Raw genomic sequence first — 18,460 nt, forward strand, 5'->3', positions numbered from 1 at the left:
ATAAACAGGGTTTTATTAAAAAAAAGAAAAATACATATGAGACCTTAGACTCACTCAGGATAAATAAGCCATAATTAGCATGTGTGTCCAAATTATCGTTAGTCTCCTGATGGGCACATTCAAATCTTGATTTTTTATTATAAAAGAAAAGAAACTATTTTTTCGAACTGCTCATTGATTTATTAATTGTCTATTCAACTTGCCCGCTATGGTTTTTGTTTTTATATTAATGTCCCATCTTGTTTTGCAAGTTAATTAAGTAACCAAATTTAAAGCTTGTTTACTTAATATTTGATTTTGCTTTTCTTTCATGAACCCTTATACCCCGAGTGTGAAATCCACCACCCAAGATCTTGGGATGTTTGCTTCAAGTCCCTGTATGGATGCACCAGGAGTGATATTCCATCTAACTACTTGTAAGTCAACCCAACTTTTTGGCCATAAAATAAACTTAGGTTGTCCATTTAAGAAGTGTTGACATTGCATCACACTGTCAACTTATAATGACTAAAAACTTACTGCTGTTGTTCATACAGTGTGACTTTTTGAGAAACGTTTTTTTTTTTAAAGGAACGAAGTGGTTTTCGAGGACTCAAAAACATTTCAATCTTGAGAAACATTTCTGCATGAAACATTTCTCAGATTGTGTATGACATTACGATTATTCTTCTTGCGTGGACAAAGCTGCTCCAGATTTGTGGTGATATTTCAAAAACTCTACCACCTTTTCAAACAAAATTTATACAGAGTTTAGTCCATGTATCATATACCCCTTGATTGTGGAACAAACTTTCCAATTCAGTGAAGACATGTGGGACTGTTTCAAGACCAAATTGAAAAAACACCTCATAGCCACCATTTTTAGTTACTTTTCTTCTTGTTAGCGCCTTGAGTACCCCTTTGGTGGATATGTGTTTTGCATGTTATAAATGTTTGCTATTATTATTATGACATTTATATAGAAATGAAACAATCAAACAGTTCTAAAAGCCAAGGATGTGCTCTGCCTTAAAGCAATCGCACAACAAGTCTCTTCATTTATTTTGTAAATTTGCTTTAACACTAAGCACAGTGCGCACAACTGATGTGCTGTGCTGCAGGTTTGTGACTAATTGTATTGAGACTAAGTATGGTGGTTAACTTGTAATCGTGGAAAGTGTGTTTTTATCTTCTTCTTTGCAGATCACCTTGAAATACCTTCAGAGGTTAGGGAGCCAGCAGCGACGATCATTGGTACCCTGCACGGTAGTCCAGACTGTTGAGTTGGAATGGAATCGCAAGAAACACATTAAAATGGATGTCATAAGCTCCATTTACGTGTGAAGGGAAATATGCGCAGATGCGTAACTCACTTCAGCACAACGCACTTGCACCAAATAACTCTGCATGATATTAACAAACTAACATATTTATCCACCTCCTTCTCTTTTTCATACTGCATCATCTCTAATCCACTAATTAATCACACTGGATCATATAACAATGGTTTCCATGCACCTTGAATAACCCCATAATATTTGTATTGAATTGAGATTTTAGATTTGTGTTTTTTGTTGTTTTTACTCCAATGGTGACATGCAGTGAGCAAGGGCCAAGATGATGGGTGTAGCCCCTACTGGTTATATCAATAGACAACAGTTCGTCTCGCCCGGATTGACTGCAGTCTGTTGTTAAAGCTGACCAAACAAGGTAATGTTTCAATAAGTGAATCAATGTGTGGTGAAGAGGTTTTTTAAACTAGTGGTTTAAACCATCCAAGGCCTGGTTCTTGATAATTTTACCGAGACAAAGTCGAGGTAAATTATCAAGAACCAGGCGTCGGCGGGTTTAAACCACTAGTTTAAAACCGATTCAACACACTTTGATTCCCATTCATAAATACCTTTTCGGTCAAAAAGCATCAACACTTTTTGGTCAAAATGTAAAACAAATGCAAAATTTTTATTTGTTTAATGATTTCTTTCAACACAACACCCCTCCAGCTATGAATGGTAAGGCCCTCTAGCATGTCTGGTAAACAACTCCTTATAAGGACATTGCTGTGCATATTGCGTCATGTGGCACAACTGTTGCTCTCGACCAATAGGAATAAAGAAACTGTCTTATAAGCAAAGGTGCAAGCTCATGTGTCACGCCCATGTGTAAACACTTTTTACTGGTGTTATATCATCCGTTCAAACACCCCCACGTGATGCCCTCTCGACCAATCAGAATGGATAAACTGTCTTAGGTATTTATGAATGATGTCACATAGATTCAAATACAGTCAACGTTTGTTATAAAATGGTCGCTGGGACCGGCCATCGTCCTCCTTACAACAGGAAAGTTGTTATAAGAGGACTTTTCAATAGTCAAGTACAAACATAAACCATTCAGTTCAATCACAGCCTTACTTATATTTTGTTTAAGATGTTCTAACACGGGGCAGTCTTTATGCTTAATATTCCACAGGTTCAACGTTCTTAGACTCTCATCAGAGGTGTGCTGCGTTGCTGTAAGAAGAATGACGTCTACTCCTAAACAAGTTTAAGACTGGACCTTGAGGTAAGATTTGGCTTGCTGACTTAGTCTAAATTCGGACCTGTAATTTGAACCATGAATCTGCGGTTAAATTACTATTCGTTTAACCAAGACTTTTACAAACATAATTTTTTTTATGTGGAGTTAATTAGCATGTATGAAGAAGTTTGCCTTAGGTCACAACTGCCGTTGTTTTGTATGCAGTCAAACCCAGACTATTTGATGTAAAACCGTTAAAAACTTCAACAATAGCCAAGTGGTGCAACTATAGATCAAATTAGTTCTTTTTTGTTTTTAAAAGTATTTGTAGCTTGTGTTTAGTGTTCTTCAAACAAGTATTTGGGTCGCATGGTTGGCTTATGCGTGAAGCGCTCGCATCTCATAAAAGGTCTCAGAATTCATCACTGCAATAACCTATCTTTCTGAAAGTTTGTATATACTCAGCGCCTTCAGTACCTTGTTTGGTAGATACTTGCACTATAAGACTTCGATATTATATTATATATGTGAGTTGAGTTGTGCGATGGTTCTCAGTTGTGCCATGAGGGTTTTCTAGACCATCCGGTTTTCCTCCCTCGGGAAAAATCAAACCCTTTCAATCTCTGGCTCTGCTCCGTGGTCTTAATGGGTTGATGTGGCTGGCTGCCAAAGGTGTCCTTGCATGCCTTCTTCTCAAACACCTTGTAGCCGCGTCCTTCACTATTCAGCTCTAGCTGCGAGTAGGGATGATTAGCCTCCCAAACTATTAAGTACTTGTGAGGTTATCATGTCTCCAACAGTGTTATTTGATTTGTTTTTCAGGACTGAAGATGGAGTGACATCACGGCGCTGGGTGTGACATAATGGCGCAGGGAGCGACATCATTGCGGCTATCATTTGGAACCTAAAAGACCTTGGATAGGTGTGTTATGGTAAGAAGGCAGTGAGATGTTACATTTGAAATGGTATGTTCATTAACACAAAGCATATTTATGATAATTATTGATAATAAAATGGATTAGTTTCAATCCGAAAATTACTAAATTACTAAATATACCAGTACCAATTTCCTCCAGAGAAATACTTCTATTCAATTCAAATAGACTCTACAGTTATTTCCATAATGCAAAGTGTACATGTATAAAAGATATAATGAACAAAGATATGTGACGAACTATTAGAATAATAGTTACATGAGACACATTGAAAAAGAGGCAAATATACTTTTCTCTGAAATACTTAATTGTCAAGGAAACAGCATTTAAAGATATCATGTTGCATATAGTTTGATTGCCGCATTCAAATTAAGCCTAGTGTTAAAGTAATCGCACAACATCGGTCACAATCAAAAAAGTCTATGTTTTTCTAGTAATGATGTTTTAACACGGGGCAGTCTTTATGCTTTTTGGAAGAATATTCCACAGGTTCAACGCTCGGAGACTCACATCAGAGGTGTGCTGCGTTGCTGTAAGAAGATTAATGTCTACTAATAAACAAGTTTAAGACTGGACCTTGAGGTAAGATTTCTCTATTAACTTGGCTTGCTGACTTAATCTAAATGCTGTCCTGTGTTTTGTACTGTGGCTCTTAGTTTAATTTAATATCCATTTTAACAAAAACTTTTACAAATGTAAGATTTTTTTCTGTGGAGTTGAGCATGTACCATGAAGAGTTTACCTTGAGTCACAACTGCCGTCGTTGTTTGCAGTCAAACCAAGACTATTTGTTGTAAAACCTTTAAATACTTCATCATTAGCCCAGTGCAGTGGTCAAATGATAGATCAAATTACATTTCATATTACAAGTATTTGTAGATTGTGTATGTTCTTTAAAAAAAAGTGAATTTGATTTTTTTTGTCAAGACTTAAGATGGAGTGACGTTGTGGCATGGGGAGTGACATCAGGGCGCAGGGAGTGACATCATTGCAGCTATAAGCTGGTACCTGGAGCCGGACCTTGGATAGGTGTGTTATGGTAAGAAGGCAGTGAGATGTGACATTTCAAATGGTAAGTTGACTTACACAAAACATATTTATGATAAATATTCAATTGAGAATAAAATGGATGAGTTTCAATCTGAAGTATCAATAATTACCAAATTTATACCAAAACCAATTCATCCAGATAAATACTTCAATTCAACTAAAATCCACCCTACATTTTATTCCATAGTGCAAAGTGTTCATGTGTACAAATAAATATAAAGATATTTTGAACAAAGATTTGTGAATAAAATAACAATTACATGAGACAATGAAAAAGAGGCAAATACTTCTCTCTGAAATACTTGATTGTCAAGGAAAATAGCATTTGAAGATATCATGTTGCTTATCTTGATTGCTGCAATCAAAATAAGCCTAGTGTTAATGTTGACATACTCATAGAACAAAACATTGACTATAATTTATAATACAATCACAAAAGTCTATGTTTTTTTGTTTGTAAATGAAGTAGCCTTTCTAGTTGTATCCTTTTAAAGATGTTCTAACACGCGATAGTCTTTATGCTTTTTGGAAGAATATTCAACAGGTTCAACGCTCAGAGATTCACATCAGAGGTGTGTCTTGCTGTAAGAAGAATGATGTCAACTCATTAACAAGTTACAGACTGGAACCTTTAGGTAAGATTTCTCTTAGATGAACTCAGCATGATAACTCTGTCTAAATGCAGGGCTATAATAATAATATGTCCACAGTTTGCAAGACATTCCATGTTGTCGTTAGAATCACCAAAGAAGACGGCCACTGTTATTACCTCATCTTAAAATTTCCTTTTGAAGTCGTGCTAAGAATCTATCAACAATGAAACTTTAGAGAGCATAACTCCCAATTGATACATCTGGCACGGTTGGCTTGTGCGTAACTCGCTCGCCTCTCACCAAGGTGGCCCCGGTTTGATTCTCGACCAGGGCCATATCGGAGCTGAGTTGTGCGTTGGTTCTCTGCTGTGCCACGAGGGTTTTCCAGACTATCCGGTTTTCCTCCCTCGGGAAAAATCAAACACTTTCGATCTTGGCTGTGCTCCATGGTCATAGTGGGTTGATGTGGCTGGCAGCTGAAGGCGCCCTTGCATGCCTGCTTCTCAAACACGTTGTAGCAGCGTCCTTTGCAATTCAGCTCTAGCTGCGAGTAAGGATGATTAGCCCCCCAAATTATTATTATGATTATTATTATCTACCTTTTTTCTCTTGGAAAACAACCCAACCATTTGCATACAATTAATGTGCATAGTTTCAGTATGCTGAAGTAAACTGAGTGATCAAATAATGTAACTATTGATTTAAGTGGTGCATCGTTGGATCAAACCACATTCCATGTTTGTTTTTTTACAAGTATTTGTATCTTGCGTATAGTGTTCTTTAAAGAAGTATTTGTAATGTTATAATGTCTATACCAGGGATGAGATTGTTCAGACTTTTGGCTGAAGTCAGACTTTTCATATGGCCTGGTGAGAAAATCAGACAATATTTTTTCCCAAAATGAAGAAATCCTGCTCACTGGTCTGCTTCTCTAGTGCTTTGGATACTGTTTCCAAAAGCTCCTTGGAATCTATAACCCCAGGGGTTACCAAACGGTAGAAATGGCACCATTTCAACATACCTTTGAATTTTTAGCCAAGTTTCAGACTTTTTCGTTAGTAATGACTCTCACCCCTGCTAAACAAAGTGAAATTTGATTTCTTCTTCAGAGCTGAAGATTGGAGTGACATCAGGGCATGAGGAATGACACCATGGCGTAGGGAGTGACATGGCGAAGGGAGTGACATGGCGCAGAGAGTGACATCATTGCAGCTATCAGTTGGAACCTGGAAGACCTTGGATGGGTGTGTTATGGTAAGAAGGCAGTGAGATGTGACATTTCTAATGGTAAGTTGACTTACACAAAACATATTTATGATAACTATTTAATATAAAATGGATTAGTTTTAAACTGAAAGATCAATAATTACCAAAATTCTACCTGTACCATTTCCTCCAAAGAAATACAATTCAAATAAACTCTACATTTATTTCCATTATTCAAGTACACAAGTACGAGTAATTATAAAGATATATTGAACAAAGATATGTGAATAAAATACTAATTTCATGAGACAATGAACACCAGGTAAAATATACTTTTATCTGAAATACTTAATTGTCAAGGAAATAGCATTTGAAGATATCATGTTGCATATTTTGATTGCTGCATTCAAAATAAGCCCAGTGTTAATGTGGACAAAGTCATAAAACAAAACATTAACTATAATTTATAATACAATCACAAAAGTTTTTGTTTTTTACTTTTATAAATGAAGTAGCCTTTCTAGTTGAACCTTTTTAAAGATGTTCTAACACGCGATAGTTTTTATGCTTTTTGGAAGAATATTCCACAGGTTCAACTCTCGGAGATTCACACCAGAGGTGTTATGCTGTCTGAAGTAAGACGTCTGCTGAATATCAAGTAAAAGAATGAAACCTTAAGGTAAGATTTCTCTATGAAATCGGCATGATAACTCAATCTAACTGCACGGCTATTATGTTGGCAGTTTTTCTTGATTTCAATGTATTTCATGTTCCCTGTTAAAATTCCCAAAGAAGATGGCCACTATTATTACCACATCAAGAAGTCGTGCTAAATCTATCAACCGTTACAATGAAACATTTAGAGAGCATAATTCCCAATCGGTACATCTACTTTTTCTAACCTGGGCTTTTGTGCAGTAATTTTACTGCGTGAGGGAGGTACACGCATTCTCCTGAAGACGAGCAGAGTATACTGTTGGAAACGTCGAGACCAAACCGGCTCTTTTCAGAGCCACCACTCCTTCAGTTTTTACCCATGGTTGTACCCACAAGTTTACTATTAATATTTATATTTATAGTTGCTCTCAGTAATTTTACCTTGTTAAAAGTAAAACTAGAGATATTTTTTTGTCATGATAAAACAATGTAATTTCTGATTTAATTGACACATATCTTTTGTTTGTTGTCTGCTGGCAAGATGAACCATGCCCAAGTGGAGGTGTGTCACTCTGTGAGGGACGTACATCTACTTACCAACGAGTTGTCAACAGGAACCATGACAACACATAGCTGTGTCGCTGTGCCAGGGACGTACCTACTCATCAACGAGCTGTCAACGGGAACCGTGACCAAGACCGTGACAACAGGGAGCTTTGTCACTGTGTGAGGGAGGTATACATCTACTTACCAACGAGCTGTCAACAGGAACCATGACAACATGGAGCTGTCAACAGGAACCAGTATGACAACATGGAGCTGTATCGCTGTGTGAGTGACGTACATCCACTCATCAACAAGCTTGCAACAGGAACCATGACAACTTGGAGCTAGGTTGCTGTGCGAGGGACATCTACCCATTATGAGCTGTCGATGGGAACTATGACAACATGGAGCTGTCAACAGGAACTATGACAACCTGGAGTTTTGTCGCTCTATGAGGGACGTACATCTACTCATCAACAAGCTGTCAACGGGAACCATGACAACATGGAGTTGTGCCGCTTTATGAGGGACGTACTCATCAACGAGCTGTCACTGGGAACTATGACAACATCGAGTGTCGCTGTGTGAGTGACGGACATCTTCTCATCAACTAGCTGTCAACGGGAACCCTGACAATAGGGAGCTGTTTTACTGTGTGAGGGACGTACATTTACTTACTATGAGCTGTCAACGGGAACTATGGCAACATGGAGCTGTGCCGCTCTATGAGGGCTGACATCTACTCATCAACGAGCTGTCAATGGGAACCATGACAACAGGGAGCTAGCTGATTCACTGTGTGAGGGACGTACATTTACTTACTAATGAGCTGTTAACGGGAACTATGGCAACATGGAGCTGTGCCGCTCTATGAGGGCTGACATCTACTCATCAAGGAGCTGTCAATAGGAATCATGACAACATTGAGTTGTGCTATGTGAGGGACGTACATCTACTCATCAACGAGCTGTCAGTGGGAACCATGACAACATGGAGCTAGCTGTTTCACTGTGTGAGGGACGTACATTTACTTACTAATGAGCTGTTAATGGGAACTATGGCAACATGGAGCTGTGCCGCTCTATGAGGGCTGACATCTACTCATCAAGGAGCTGTCAATAGGGAACCATGACAACATTGAGTTGTGTCGCTCTATGAGAGAAGTACATCTACTCATCAAAGAGCTGTCAATGGGAATCATGACAACATGGAGGTGTGTCGCTGTGCGAGAGATGTACATCTACTAATCAACAAGCTGTCAATGGGAACCGTAACAACCGGGAGCTGTGTCGCTTAATGAGGGACAAACATCCACTCACCAATGAGCTGTCAACAGGATCCATGACAACATATGGAGTGTCGCTGTGTGCGAGGGACGAACATCTACTTATCACTGAGCTGTCAATAGGAACCATGACAAGATGGAGTTGTATCGCTGTGTGAGGTACGTACATCCACTCACCAATGAGCTGTCAGCAGGAACCATGACAACATTGAGCTGTGTGAGGGATGTACTTCTACTAATCCGCTCTTTGAGGGATGTACATGTACTCATCAAGGAGCTGTCAATGGGAACCATGACAACATGGAGTTGTGCCGCTGTGTTAGGGACCTACATCTACTCATCAACAAGCTGTCAACGGGAACCATGACAACATGGAGTTGTGCCGCTAGGTTAGGGACCTACATCTACTCATCAAGAAGCTGTCAATGGGAACCATGACAACATGGAGTTGTGCCGCTGTGCGAGGGACGAATATCTACTTATCAACGAGTTGTCAGCAGGAACCATGACAAGATGGAGTTGTATCGCTGTGTGAGGGATGTACTTCTACACATCAATGAGCTGTCAGCAGGAACCATGACAACATTGAGCTGTGTGAGGGATGTACATCCACTCACCGATGAGCTGTCAGCAGGAACCATGACAACATTGAGCTGTCTGAGGGACGTACTTCTACTCATCAACAAGCTGTCAGCAGGAACCATGACAACATTGAGCTGTGTGAGGGATGTACTTCTACTAATCCGCTCTTTGAGGGATGTACATGTACTCATCAAGGAGCTGTCAATGGGAACCATGACAACATGGAGTTGTGCCGCTGTGTTAGGGACCTACATCTACTCATCAACAAGCTGTCAACGGGAACCATGGCAACATGGAGTTGTGCCGCTAGGTTAGGGACCTACATCTACTCATCAAGAAGCTGTCAATGGGAACCATGACAACATGGAGTTGTGCCGCTGTGCGAGGGACGAATATCTACTTATCAACGAGTTGTCAGCAGGAACCATGACAAGATGGAGTTGAATCGCTGTGTGAGGGACATACTTCTACTCATCAACGAGCTGTCAGCAGGAACCATGACAACATTGAGCTGTGTGAGGGATGTACATCCACTCACCAATGAGCTGTCAGCAGGAACCATGACAACATTGAGCTGTCTGAGGGACGTACTTCTACTCATCAACAAGCTGTCAACAGGAACCATGACAACATTGAGCTGTGTGAGGGACGTTTAGCTACTCATTATCAAGCTGTCATTGGAAGGGCTGACATCTACTCATCAACAGCTTGGTCGAGGCAAAGTCAAGGTAAAAAATATATTCTACGCTTGAAACTTGACAAGTTTTAGAGTGTGGTACCATTTTAAATGGACTTGGTTGAAATTAATTTTGAATAATTAATGGCAAAGAATAACTTTAAAAACCTGCATTGTTAGAAATATGTTTGACTGATTTGCTCATGTTTATGTTTGCTGAAAAACAAAATATTGTTTCTACAATTTTAGAACAGTATTTTAACCTGATTTCAAAGGTTTCACTTGTCACAATCACTGCATCTTGCAAGTGCAACATGGACAACATTTGTCTTTAAAAATCCATAAAATCCATACAAAAATGCCTAATGTAAAAAGAGTACAATGTGTGTTAAGACTTTTGTAATCAATCATTATTGAATGTTCGCATGAAGATCCTTGAAATGTTTGTCTTTGGAAATTATTTTTTACTAAAGTTAAACTTGTTTGTTAATTATACCATGGTCTTCATCCAATGTTGACTTGATTTATGACTGTTCCAGATTGTCAAGAGATCGTTCTGATGCAGTGTTCCTCCAGCAACATGGACATTGAAGGCATCAATCGGGGTGTGGCTTGGCTAGAGGCAATAACATCAAAGTACTTACTAGCAAGCTGCAGTATGCAACTTCAAGGTAAGTTCTTTAAGATCTTGCCTATCTTTCTTGTAAGATCTTTTTTTTTTCTTTTTTTTTTCTTTGTTCTGTTGTTGGTTGCTTTTTTCTCCTTGTCGTCCAAGTCCTTGTCTGTCTCAGGGAAATATACAAAAGCATTACGCTTAAACTTTTTCCCTGCATGTTGACTAGTACATTAATTTTTGTATAGCTATTATCTTCAAATTTCTATACATTGTATTACTGTTAAGTTATCTGGCATCCATCCTTCATTATTATACTCAACGATATTTTGTTTTCTGCTGTATGCTTAATTGTTATTGACGACATGGAAAATAAATGTACATTGATTGATTGATTGATTTAAAAGAAAAGCAAAGTGTTGTAAAATGGCGAGCCATAAAAAAACTCTATGGGTGATAAGAAATTAAGTGTTTGGCGCGTTTCAATACAATTTTTGGCTTGTTGTTGTGTATTAGGTTATCATCTGGACTTGCTACGATGTATGCTCTGCTGTCAACATGGACCACAAAGACGCTGATGATGGAGTCTTGTCTGTGGTCAGGACCGGTCGTCTTTGTACTTTCATGTCTGAGGTCAGGAGAGTGACGTCTTTGAATTTGTATCTACTCACTGCAGTTATAGATGAACAGAAATGACTGCTAGAAACAACTGACTGGTGAAGCTGTGTGTTTCTTCAAAGGTATAAGCAATCACAGATTGCAAGTTCTATTCGCAGTCTTATAACCTTAACTTGAAAGAATACATGTATTGGCTCTGGTATTTGGAAAACAAGCTTATGCCAACCTCTTTGTGCCAAATCAAATTTGTTATGAAAATGTTCACATTCTCCATTCAACTATCACTAATACTAATAGTTCAAGTAAATGGATCAGTTGAATTTCACTCTAGCTTGCTTTCAAATGTTTGAGTTGAAATTGAGATTTTGTCTTTACTCTTTTTTTTCTCTCATGTATTAGATGTTCACGGAAAAGATTAAAATCATCTGATGAGCAAGGTTGGTCGAGCAAAGCCTTGTACGTCAGTCAAAGGCAGTTGAGAGCAAGTGCAGACATCTGTGGAACTTTGAGTGCGCAGTTCAGCATGAGTGAGAAAGCCAACATTTTTAAGTGTCTGTTAGAACTTGCCAGCAAACGACAAGTTTGAAATGGACATTGGTGAAACCTTATTGATTCACCTGAGGATGTAAACAACAATGAACAGTTCATTTTGAGTCGTCTTCATGCCGGACAAATCTTCATATGATGTAGCACTTGATCTTCTAGAATTCATCTGCAGCAAAATTGAACTCCAGCACAAGATGATCATCTTTAGGAACAATATTAGTGTTTTATACAAGGTTGATGCCCTGAAGCTGAAATATTTAACTACGAACGAAATCGTAGTTTGCTCAGAATGTTGTCAACATACTTGTAATGAGGTATTTCATTGGAAGTATGTTGACCAAATACATGTATATTACTTGTTCATGTATTTCTATGAACGATTGCATTCTTGTAATGAGGTACTTCATTACAAGTTTGCAAGAATATCATATTTGCAATGAAGTACCTCATTGCAAGTATGATTAAGTTTCATGCTGGTATATGAAGTACCTCATTACAAGCATAAAACATTCAATATTAAGCAGGGGCTTATCACTAAACATATTTTGTTAACTTGTATGAAAGTAAATGCAGTGGCAGTGGCTTATTTTATAGCGTGCAAAATAGTAATTTAAGTGTAGCATGTATTTGGGGTGTTAATACTAAATAAAAGGTTTTAATTGACATGTACCTGGTTTTGATTTTAGTTAATGAGTGTAATAAATATTTGTTTGGCACACTTGGATAAGTAACTCTTGTAATTGTTTTAAAGTATCTGTTGTGGGGTGGGAGATGACAACCTTCACGTGGTCCATCCTGTTCTAGACTAATGTCATCAAACCAATCTATGTAGCTACACTCTATTTTTGTATAGTGATGTGTGTAATAACTAAGTAAAAATTAAGTTTAAAAGTTTAATAATAAATGTTGGTGGTATGGATAAAAAAAACTGTGCTGTGGATTGTACATTGTTATGTAGATTAACCCGTTGTTATGAAAATTGCCCCATTTTACAAGGGGGTACACTGTAAATATTGCACAGTATCAGAATGGTTTTTATACATGTATGGCTAACAATGTGAAATAAATACATATAATAATGTGTTGATGATATGAAACAAAAAACAATTGCGTAGTTTTGATTATCTTTTGTTATGCAGATTACCTGAATGTTAATGACCCCATTGTTATGTTGATGACTCCATTGTTATGTTGATGACCCCATTGTTATGTTGATGACCCCCCATTGTTATGTTGATGACCCCCATTGTTATCTTGATGACCCCCCACTGGTAGGTTGATGACCCCACTGGTAGGTTGATGACCCCCCAATGTTATGGTGATGTACCCTATTGTTAATTTGATGACCCAATTGTTATGTTGATGATCCCATTGTTATGTTGGTGACCGCAGTATTATGTTGGTGACCCTCATTGTTATTTTAATCACCCCATTGTTTAGCATCTCTGCACTCTATATATATATTATATTATCGAAGGACGAAGGACGAAGGACGAAGGACGAAGGACGAAGGACGAAGGACGAAGGACGAAGGACGAAGGACGAAGGACGAAGGACGAAGGACGAAGGACGAAGGACGAAGGACGAAGGACGAAGGACGAAGGACGAAGGACGAAGGACGAAGGACGAAGGACGAAGGACGAAGGACGAAGGACGAAGGACGAAGGACGAAGGACGAAGGACGAAGGACGAAGGACGAAGGACGAAGGACGAAGGACGAAGGACGAAGGACGAAGGACGAAGGACGAAGGACGAAGGACGAAGGACGAAGGACGAAGGACGAAGGACGAAGGACGAAGGACGAAGGACGAAGGACGAAGGACGAAGGACGAAGGACGAAGGACGAAGGACGAAGGACGAAGGACGAAGGACGAAGGACGAAGGACGAAGGACGAAGGACGAAGGACGAAGGACGAAGGACGAAGGACGAAGGACGAAGGACGAAGGACGAAGGACGAAGGACGAAGGACGAAGGACGAAGGACGAAGGACGAAGGACGAAGGACGAAGGACGAAGGACGAAGGACGAAGGACGAAGGACGAAGGACGAAGGACGAAGGACGAAGGACGAAGGACGAAGGACGAAGGACGAAGGACGAAGGACGAAGGACGAAGGACGAAGGACGAAGGACGAAGGACGAAGGACGAAGGACGAAGGACGAAGGACGAAGGACGAAGGACGAAGGACGAAGGACGAAGGACGAAGGACGAAGGACGAAGGACGAAGGACGAAGGACGAAGGACGAAGGACGAAGGACGAAGGACGAAGGACGAAGGACGAAGGACGAAGGACGAAGGACGAAGGACGAAGGACGAAGGACGAAGGACGAAGGACGAAGGACGAAGGACGAAGGACGAAGGACGAAGGACGAAGGACGAAGGACGAAGGACGAAGGACGAAGGACGAAGGACGAAGGACGAAGGACGAAGGACGAAGGACGAAGGACGAAGGACGAAGGACGAAGGACGAAGGACGAAGGACGAAGGACGAAGGACGAAGGACGAAGGACGAAGGACGAAGGACGAAGGACGAAGGACGAAGGACGAAGGACGAAGGACGAAGGACGAAGGACGAAGGACGAAGGACGAAGGACGAAGGACGAAGGACGAAGGACGAAGGACGAAGGACGAAGGACGAAGGACGAAGGACGAAGGACGAAGGACGAAGGACGAAGGACGAAGGACGAAGGACGAAGGACGAAGGACGAAGGACGAAGGACGAAGGACGAAGGACGAAGGACGAAGGACGAAGGACGAAGGACGAAGGACGAAGGACGAAGGACGAAGGACGAAGGACGAAGGACGAAGGACGAAGGACGAAGGACGAAGGACGAAGGACGAAGGACGAAGGACGAAGGACGAAGGACGAAGGACGAAGGACGAAGGACGAAGGACGAAGGACGAAGGACGAAGGACGAAGGACGAAGGACGAAGGACGAAGGACGAAGGACGAAGGACGAAGGACGAAGGACGAAGGACGAAGGACGAAGGACGAAGGACGAAGGACGAAGGACGAAGGACGAAGGACGAAGGACGAAGGACGAAGGACGAAGGACGAAGGACGAAGGACGAAGGACGAAGGACGAAGGACGAAGGACGAAGGACGAAGGACGAAGGACGAAGGACGAAGGACGAAGGACGAAGGACGAAGGACGAAGGACGAAGGACGAAGGACGAAGGACGAAGGACGAAGGACGAAGGACGAAGGACGAAGGACGAAGGACGAAGGACGAAGGACGAAGGACGAAGGACGAAGGACGAAGGACGAAGGACGAAGGACGAAGGACGAAGGACGAAGGACGAAGGACGAAGGACGAAGGACGAAGGACGAAGGACGAAGGACGAAGGACGAAGGACGAAGGACGAAGGACGAAGGACGAAGGACGAAGGACGAAGGACGAAGGACGAAGGACGAAGGACGAAGGACGAAGGACGAAGGACGAAGGACGAAGGACGAAGGACGAAGGACGAAGGACGAAGGACGAAGGACGAAGGACGAAGGACGAAGGACGAAGGACGAAGGACGAAGGACGAAGGACGAAGGACGAAGGACGAAGGACGAAGGACGAAGGACGAAGGACGAAGGACGAAGGACGAAGGACGAAGGACGAAGGACAAAGGACAAAGGACAAAGGACAAAGGACAAAGGACAAAGGACAAAGGACAAAGGACAAAGGACAAAGGACAAAGGACAAAGGACAAAGGACAAAGGACAAAGGACAAAGGACAAAGGACAAAGGACAAAGGACAAAGGACAAAGGACAAAGGACAAAGGACAAAGGACAAAGGACAAAGGACAAAGGACAAAGGACAAAGGACAAAGGACAAAGGACAAAGGACAAAGGACAAAGGACAAAGGACAAAGGACAAAGGACAAAGGACAAAGGACAAAGGACAAAGGACAAAGGACAAAGGACAAAGGACAAAGGACAAAGGACAAAGGACAAAGGACAAAGGACAAAGGACAAAGGACAAAGGACAAAGGACAAAGGACAAAGGACAAAGGACAAAGGACAAAGGACAAAGGACAAAGGACAAAGGACAAAGGACAAAGGACAAAGGACAAAGGACAAAGGACAAAGGACAAAGGACAAAGGACAAAGGACAAAGGACAAAGGACAAAGGACAAAGGACAAAGGACAAAGGACAAAGGACAAAGGACAAAGGACAAAGGACAAAGGACAAAGGACAAAGGACAAAGGACAAAGGACAAAGGACAAAGGACAAAGGACAAAGGACAAAGGACAAAGGACAAAGGACAAAGGACAAAGGACAAAGGACAAAGGACAAAGGACAAAGGACAAAGGACAAAGGACAAAGGACAAAGGACAAAGGACAAAGGACAAAGGACAAAGGACAAAGGACAAAGGACAAAGGACAAAGGACAAAGGACAAAGGACAAAGGACAAAGGACAAAGGACAAAGGACAAAGGACAAAGGACAAAGGACAAAGGACAAAGGACAAAGGACAAAGGACAAAGGACAAAGGACAAAGGACAAAGGACAAAGGACAAAGGACAAAGGACAAAGGACAAAGGACAAAGGACAAAGGACAAAGGACAAAGGACAAAGGACAAAGGACAAAGGACAAAGGACAAAGGACAAAGGACAAAGGACAAAGGACAAAGGACAAAGGACAAAGGACAAAGGACAAAGGACAAAGGACAAAGGACAAAGGACAAAGGACAAAGGACAAAGGACAAAGGACAAAGGACAAAGGACAAAGGACAAAGGACAAAGGACAAAGGACAAAGGACAAAGGACAAAGGACAAAGGACAAAGGACAAAGGACAAAGGACAAAGGACAAAGGACAAAGGACAAAGGACAAAGGACAAAGGACAAAGGACAAAGGACAAAGGACAAAGGACAAAGGACAAAGGACAAAGGACAAAGGACAAAGGACAAAGGACAAAGGACAAAGGACAAAGGACAAAGGACAAAGGACAAAGGACAAAGGACAAAGGACAAAGGACAAAGGACAAAGGACAAAGGACAAAGGACAAAGGACAAAGGACAAAGGACAAAGGACAAAGGACAAAGGACAAAGGACAAAGGACAAAGGACAAAGGACAAAGGACAAAGGACAAAGGACAAAGGACAAAGGACAAAGGACAAAGGACAAAGGACAAAGGACAAAGGACAAAGGACAAAGGACAAAGGACAAAGGACAAAGGACAAAGGACAAAGGACAAAGGACAAAGGACAAAGGACAAAGGACAAAGGACAAAGGACAAAGGACAAAGGACAAAGGACAAAGGACAAAGGACAAAGGACAAAGGACAAAGGACAAAGGACAAAGGACAAAGGACAAAGGACAAAGGACAAAGGACAAAGGACAAAGGACAAAGGACAAAGGACAAAGGACAAAGGACAAAGGACAAAGGACAAAGGACAAAGGACAAAGGACAAAGGACAAAGGACAAAGGACAAAGGACAAAGGACAAAGGACAAAGGACAAAGGACAAAGGACAAAGGACAAAGGACAAAGGACAAAGGACAAAGGACAAAGGACAAAGGACAAAGGACAAAGGACAAAGGACAAAGGACAAAGGACAAAGGACAAAGGACAAAGGACAAAGGACAAAGGACAAAGGACAAAGGACAAAGGACAAAGGACAAAGGACAAAGGACAAAGGACAAAGGACAAAGGACAAAGGACAAAGGACAAAGGACAAAGGACAAAGGACAAAGGACAAAGGACAAAGGACAAAGGACAAAGGACAAAGGACAAAGGACAAAGGACAAAGGACAAAGGACAAAGGACAAAGGACAAAGGACAAAGGACAAAGGACAAAGGACAAAGGACAAAGGACAAAGGACAAAGGACAAAGGACAAAGGACAAAGGACAAAGGACAAAGGACAAAGGACAAAGGACAAAGGACAAAGGACAAAGGACAAAGGACAAAGGACAAAGGACAAAGGACAAAGGACAAAGGACAAAGGACAAAGGACAAAGGACAAAGGACAAAGGACAAAGGACAAAGGACAAAGGACAAAGGACAAAGGACAAAGGACAAAGGACAAAGGACAAAGGACAAAGGACAAAGGACAAAGGACAAAGGACAAAGGACAAAGGACAAAGGACAAAGGACAAAGGACAAAGGACAAAGGACAAAGGACAAAGGACAAAGGACAAAGGACAAAGGACAAAGGACAAAGGACAAAGGACAAAGGACAAAGGACAAAGGACAAAGGACAAAGGACAAAGGACAAAGGACAAAGGACAAAGGACAAAGGACAAAGGACAAAGGACAAAGGACAAAGGACAAAGGACAAAGGACAAAGGACAAAGGACAAAGGACAAAGGACAAAGGACAAAGGACAAAGGACAAAGGACAAAGGACAAAGGACAAAGGACAAAGGACAAAGGACAAAGGACAAAGGACAAAGGACAAAGGACAAAGGACAAAGGACAAAGGACAAAGGACAAAGGACAAAGGACAAAGGACAAAGGACAAAGGACAAAGGACAAAGGACAAAGGACAAAGGACAAAGGACAAAGGACAAAGGACAAAGGACAAAGGACAAAGGACAAAGGACAAAGGACAAAGGACAAAGGACAAAGGACAAAGGACAAAGGACAAAGGACAAAGGACAAAGGACAAAGGACAAAGGACAAAGGACAAAGGACAAAGGACAAAGGACAAAGGACA

General features: G+C 41.1%; 1 long non-coding RNA gene across 1 annotated transcript; it reads left to right on the forward strand.

The window, feature by feature from the left end:
- Nucleotides 1-9,957: 9,957 nt before the first annotated feature.
- LOC139938978 (uncharacterized) lies at nt 9,958-12,698 on the forward strand. Its single transcript, XR_011786248.1, has 4 exons — nt 9,958-10,081; nt 10,569-10,700; nt 11,159-11,382; nt 11,660-12,698. It is a non-coding gene; the product is annotated as an uncharacterized lncRNA (long non-coding RNA).
- Nucleotides 12,699-18,460: the final 5,762 nt, after the last annotated feature.

The sequence above is a fragment of the Asterias amurensis genome, chromosome 6, assembly GCF_032118995.1.
Source record: "Asterias amurensis chromosome 6, ASM3211899v1".
Lineage (NCBI taxonomy): Eukaryota > Metazoa > Echinodermata > Asteroidea > Forcipulatida > Asteriidae > Asterias > Asterias amurensis.